General features: G+C 41.1%; 1 pseudogene; it reads right to left on the reverse strand.

Annotated features, from left to right (window-relative positions):
* Positions 1 to 4373: 4373 nt before the first annotated feature.
* On the reverse strand, positions 4374 to 4749 carry LOC118147707 (BET1 homolog pseudogene; annotated as a pseudogene).
* Positions 4750 to 7063: the final 2314 nt, after the last annotated feature.

Consider the following 7063-nt stretch of genomic DNA (forward strand, 5'->3'; position numbering starts at 1 on the left):
TTTTTTCCTTTTATCCTGTTTCATGACTCTGAGGGTTTGCTTGTGGTATAAGGTGGATTCAGCCAACTAGCTTTATTTCTCGAAGATTTTAGTGGGCCAGTGTTCATCTCCCAACTCCTGAATTGCATTCTCTGACTCTGAGGACTTGTATTGGACCCTTTGTTCTCTGGCTCCTCAAGGTTAGGGATCCACTGCTTTGGCAGGGTGAGGAGTTCGGGGGGGTGCCAGGGTGCTCCCAGAGTGCTGATTACTACGCTGGGATGGGTGGCATCAGCCAAAGTTTTTGGTGTGGTGACAGTGGAATCCATCCAAGTGGTGGTAGCTGTACCAGGCATTCACCAAAGTGCTAGCTGGTACCAGAGTACCATGGTGCCAGCCTTCCTGCAGGCATTCACCAAAGTGGCAAAGGAAACCAGCTGGGATGGGCAGGGGGCCCCTGCTAGTGATTGTGTGCATGGTCATGCTGGAGTTGGTGTTGGCTCAAGGGCAGGGTGGTGGTGCATGCAGGTCTAGGTGTCTTCTCTGTTTCCTGCAAGCAAGAGTGGTTGCTCAGCATGAGGGAAAATCTACTGTTCTCTGCGCAGTGTTAGCACAAGGGCGGGCTGCTGGCGAGGACAGGGTTGGTTGGCTCTGTGCCTGCCAAAGCTCCATCTGCTATGGTGGTGGGTGGAGGAAGAGGGACAGACTGCACTCCTGTGCGCTGGTGGGGCAAGGACAGCAAAACTACCCACACAGACACATGCCAGCAAAACTATGTGGGGAGTTGCTGTGGGCCTGGGGAAGGCTGCAGTACGGAGAGGGAGAGGGTGGAATGCTGTGTGGCTGTTGGGGCCACACTGCTGGAGCTCTCCACCAGTCAGGCACAGTCCACCAGTGCAGAAGCTAAGGTGCAGGTTCCCAGGGGACCCGAGACTGCCCTGCAAGCAAGCGTGGCTAGAGTGGAGCCTTAGAAGAAGCCAGTAGACCAAGGTGTGCTCAGGTTGGACTGGCCCCATCTGATGGGCAAGACCACCCTGCAGAGTTCAGATCTGACAGTTCCCCTAGAGCTAACATCTCCTATGGGAGCAAGTTAGGCCTAGTGAGGTACACATCCCTGGCCATGCTCTGCTACAGAGGCTCCTGCACCAAAGCTTCTGGGCTCCACAGGCTTGCTGCCCCTATCAATTCTCTAAGAAGCTCTCCCTGACAATTTGAGTGTCCATAGTGGTCGAGGAGTCTCCTCTGCTAGCATTCCAGACACCTGTGGCAAGAGTAGGTTGTTCCTTGCCCATTCAACTCACCCATTGCCCTGGAGCCATTAGGGTCCAGGAATGAATCCCGGTATATGGTAGCCCTGTGCACGGTTCCACTTTCTCTTTCTTCAGCCCAGTTCTGTGTCTTCTCCCCATCCACTTTCAGTGCCTTCCTTCAGAAGATCTGTTAGGAGCATGCCAGTTGTCTTGGTCCCTCAGTGGGAGCTGTTCACTTGGCTGCGTCTAGTTAGCCATCTTGCTCTCCCACCGTTTGTTACAAATAAGCCTACACTGACCCATCATTACCACTCAAAGTTTACAGTTTACGGTAGGTTTCACTCCTGATGTTGTATGTTCTATGGGGTTTGACGAATGCATAATGATGTATCCATTATTATAGTATCGTGCAGAATACTTTCACTGTCCTAAAAATCCTTTGTGCTCTGCCTGTTTCTCTCTCTCTCTCTCTACCATCCCTGGCAACCACTACCTTATTACAGTGTTCACAGCTTTACCATTTCATATATTAGAAGCATATAGTATATAGCCTTTAAAGACTGGCTTCTTTCACTTAGTAATATGTTTTTAGGGTTCTCTCATGTCTTTGTATGACTTGATTACTCATTTTTGTAATGCTGAATAATCTTCCATTGCCTGAATTCCCATCATTTATTTCTTCATTCACCTGCTAAAGGACATCTTGTTTGCTCAAAATTTGAGAAAATTGTAAGTAAATCTGCCACGAACATGTATATACAGGGTTTTTTTTAATAGAAGTAAGTTTTCAATTCATTTTAGTAAATACCAAGGAGTATAACTTCTGGGTCATATAATTTTATGGACTGAATGTTTTATTCTCCCAAAATTTGTACATTAAAATCCTACCTTTCAGTGTGATGGTATTAGGAGTCATGGTCTTTAGGAGGTGATTAGATCATGAGAATGGAGACTTCATGAATGGTGTTAATGCTTTCGTAAGACAAGACAGGAGAACTTGCTCTAGGTCTCTGCTCTCTGCACCATGTGAGGATACAATAATACAGCTAAGAGCAAACCAGCCAATAAAGTAGCTGTAGTTTTGATTTCTACATAGACAGTCTTATGATGTGTTAAAACAGTTTTATTTTTTCCTTCCCAATCTCTATACCTTTAATCACTTTTTTGTCTTATTACACTAGCTAGAACCTCCAATATCATGTGGAAAACAGGGTAGAATGAGATACTGTTGTTCCTGATCTTAGCAGAAAAGATCTAGTTTTTCAATATTAGATATGTGGTAGCTGCAATGTAAAAAAATTGGATGGTCTTTATCGAGTAAGTTCCCTTTTATTCCTAGTTTGCCGAGTGCTTTTGTTATGAATGGGTGTTAGTTTTGTTAAGTGCAGTTCTGGATCCATTGACATAATCATGTGATTTTTCTTCTTTAGCTGGTTGAAGTGATGGGTTATGTTAAATGAGTTTTGAATGTTAAATCAGCCTTGAATATTTGCACAATTTGCATACCTTGGTCATTGTGTATAACAATTTTTTTACATTGTTGAATTGTATTTGCTAATTATTTCATGGAAAAATTTGCATTTATGTTATTAGGGGAGGGGCTAAACTGAGTTCCCTCTCCCGAACTTGTATGTTGGAGTTATAATCCCAAGTACCTCAAAGTGTGACTATATTTAAAGATGAAAACTTTAAAGAGGAAATTAAGTTAAAATGAGATTATTATGATTTGCCTTAATCCAGTATGACTCGTGTCCTCATAAGAAGAGATTAGGACAAAGCCCGAAGATCATGTGAAGATGCAGGAAGAACATGGTCATCCTCAAGCCAAGGAGATGTAGAGAGGCCATGGAGGAAACTGGCCTTGCCATCACCTTAATCTCAGAACTGCTAGCCTCCAGATCTGTGAGAAAATCAATTTCTGTTGTTTAAACCATCTAGTCTACGGTTCTTTGTTATGGTAGCTCTAGCAAAGTAAGACATATATTCATGAGAGTATTGTTCTGTAGTTTTATCCCCTTCAATATTTTTGTCTGGTTTTGGTAATAGAGTAATTCTGGCCTCATAGAGTGAGTTAGAAAGTGTTCCCTCTGTTTCTATCTTCTGAAATATATTTTAGAGAATTGATATTTCTTCCTTCAATGATTGGTAGAATTTTTGAATGGATCCATATGGGCATGGTGCTTTCCGTTTGAAAGGTTATTAGTTATTGATTAATCCCATTTAAGAGATATAGGCCTACTGAGATGTTCTGTCTATTGCTGTGTGAGTTTTGGCAGTTCGTGTCTTTCAAGAAATTGGTGAATTTCGTGTAGGTCATCAAATTTGTAGGTATTAGGTGGTTTATAGTATTCCTTTGTTATCCCTTTAATGTCCATGGGATTTGCGGTGATGTCCCCTCTTTCATTTCTGATATTATAAATGGTCTCTTTTCTGTTTCTAGTCTGACTGAAGGCCCCTTAATCTTTCCAAAGAAACATCTTTTGTTTCAGTGATTTACTCTATTGACTTTACTTTTTAAAAATTTCATTGGTTTCTTCTATAATTTTTATTATTTTTGTCTTAGTCATCTTGGTTGCTATTAGGTTGGTGTAAAAATGCTATTACTTTTGCACCAACTTAATATAATGAAATGCTATGAACTGGGTGTCTTAAACAACAAGCATTGATTTCTCACAGTCCTGGAGGATGGAAGTCTGAGATTAGGGTGCCAGCATGGTTGGGTTCTAGCAAGGGCCCTCTTCTTGGTTTATGTACAGCTGTCTTCTTCTTGTGCCCTCACGTGGTAGAAAGCTAGTTCTCTGGCCTCTTCTTGCAAGGGCACTAATCTCACTCATGAGGGCTCCATCCTTATGCTAATTACCTTCCAAAGCTTCCACTACCAACTATCATCACATTGGGTACTTTGGAGAAATAGAAACATGCCGTCCATAACAATTTTCTTTTCCTTACTTTGGATTTAATTTACTTTTTTTTTTCTTTTTTAAAATTAATTTGATTTATAAGACAAGCAAAATTCAGCAATTTTCAATGGAAAAGGCCATAGTATTTGAAAACCAGGAATATTTCGATGCTGAATTTTCTCAAAGCAGTACTCCAAGCCATTAAGTTAGCACAAACTCCAAATTCACAATTACTTACATCACCTCAATTTAATAATCCAATGAATGACCCAAAAAAGACAAATAAGGAAAATAGCATCATATAGCACAGTGGCTTTGTTTGGCTCCCTCTGGATAAACTCTTCAGTTTGGCTGTAGTTTTACCTCGTAATCCAGATGTAGAATCAAATTGTGAATCCATTTCAGCTAATAATTTATTTTGGGTTTTAACTTTATGGCCTATTTGTATGGAAAGAGATTTTATAGTAGCTGCTTTGCTTCTCAGACTTTCAGTGAGTCTCTCATTTTCTTCTTCCCAGGCTCTCTGTCCACTCTTAGCAATAGCCATAGTTCCCATGGTTGCCCGGAAGTACTCCTTCACCCAGGCCTGCAGGCTTCATTCTGCCAGGGGAAAGAGGGAAAAGGTGGGCATGGGGGCAGGGTGGAAGATCAGTAGGAAAGAACTAGGAGTGACCCAGACTGCATCTTCAGTACCAGGGTCCCATGGAACACCAACTTCTTCCCCAAAGCACTACGCTATGAGTGGAATCTAAACCTTACTCTTCTTTTTCTAAGGTCAAAGCTTGGATTATCATTTTTATATTGTTCTTTGTTTCTAATACATGCACTGAAGGCTGTAATTTTTTCTCTAAGTAATGGTTTTGTTGCATCTCACACATTTTGGTGTTATATTTTCATTACACTTAGTTGAGCATATTTTTTAAATTGCATTTTGGGTTTTGGGGTACATGTGAAGAACATGCAAGATTGTTGCATAGGTACACACATGGCAGTGTGATTTGCTGCCTTCCTCCCCATCATCTATATCTGGCATTTCTCCCCATGCTCTCTCTCCCCAGCAAGCAACACTAAGCTAAACAGCTGTGGCTGGAGAAGGGAAGTTTTCTCTTTAAGAGCTGGGTGGAAGATTATTCTCTTGTATTTGGGAAAAGATAATCATATACTTTCATTCTGTCAGGGTAGGGCCTTTTCTGTTTTTGTTTGTTGATTGCTTGTTTTGTGGCTTTGGCTGTGTGGATACAGAGCAGGAAGGCTTGAAGCAGGAAGGGGCTGGGTGTTTTTCTGACCCTCCAATAGTTCTTTTTGAATTGGAAAGAAATATTGTAGTGGCAAACATGATCTTCAGCTGCAGAGGAAGCAGAGTCCCGGGAGTTTTGCATCAAGAACAGACACAAGGATCAGGAACTGTAAACAAGTCAGGAAGCTTGACACCAGAGAGAAGAGCCCACGCAAGGTAAGGGGTCTCCAGACCCTGTACAAAAGAAATGTACAGGAGGAAAGCCAATGGATTAACAATTGTGATGGAATAATCAGAAAGATTATGAATTATACTTACATGTTTCTTTAAAAGGGATTACTCCTTTGGCTTAATGATTGGGCTCTGTTCTTTTATTGTTTTATTTTTTTAAGTATTAGGCTTACTTCTTTTTAACCACACCTCACATTTGGGACCCAGAGCCCAAGGCATCTACTGCCACCTGGTGGTAGAGTGTACCACCTGTGGGATTTGGAATTGAGATTCTACGTTGATTGAAAATTGATTCTGCAGTTGAAATATGTAACCATAGAACATTAGAGTTGTTGGAGATATTAAATATTACATAGTTTTCGTCTAATAAAACCCAACATCTTTTTACATACAGTATTTTAGTTGAATACCTCTGATGACAGGGAACTCATGACCTGGCCTGATAGGCTATTTTGTCATTCATTCCTCTTAGTTAGAATGTTTTTCTTTTTATTTATTTTTTAATAGAAAAAAATCACTTGTATTTATTTGTCTTCATGTTTGCCTTTGGAGAAACTCATAAGTTTAGTGACTCATCTACAAAAGACTGGGCGATACATATATGTATATTAAATGTAGATCTCAGACATGAAAATTGCCCTTGTTAATTTTGACCTAGTGTTCAAATCTGCCCAGATAATATTACATCTTGATTTCAGTCATCTATTATGATATGAAGCCCACTATTCCAGTTTTGCATCATCTGCCCATATTAAAAGCATATCTTTGATTCATGATCTAAGGAAATGGTTGTTTTAAAAGTTAAACACAACAGTCAAGGGAGGAGCTCTGTGGCCATTACCAGAGACCTGTATTCCACCTAAAGCTCACTGTATTGTCCTAACAAACACTTCGGTCCGTGCAGTTTATCTACAGAAATTCTACCTAGCTATATGCTCATCCCATTCATTTTTCACCATGTTAAATGTAAGAATATCATGGAGGACATTTGCAAAAGGCTTAGCAGAAATTCAGAGTCACCTTCTATGACATTCTCTTGTCTTCCCTAGTGGGACTGTCATGGAGAGAAATAAGAACAGCACACATTGCTCCCGGGCATGTGTTATTTAAAATAGATCCTGGCAACACTTTAATGAGCAATGTGTTTATGTACCTCCATGCAAGAGTGTATTCAGTCTCAAAGACATCAAGAAAAAATAAGCTGTCCACTCCTAGTTGCCTGCCTTACCTCTATGTTCTCAGTCCAGTTGGTCTCCCAGGGAAACTGTCTTATGGCTGAGACGTAGCTGCTTTAGTGACAAGCCCACGAGTTGTATTTCCAATATTATTCAGGCTTATTCGTCCCACCCCAACATAACAGAGGTAAAGGGGCTGGGTGCAGTGGCTCGTGCCTGTAATTTCAGCACTTTGGGAGGCCAAAGCAGGCAGATCGCTTGAACCCAGGAGTTCAAGACCAGGCTGGGCAA

The sequence above is a fragment of the Callithrix jacchus genome, chromosome 15 (assembly GCF_049354715.1).
Source record: "Callithrix jacchus isolate 240 chromosome 15, calJac240_pri, whole genome shotgun sequence".
Taxonomy (NCBI): domain Eukaryota; kingdom Metazoa; phylum Chordata; class Mammalia; order Primates; family Cebidae; genus Callithrix; species Callithrix jacchus.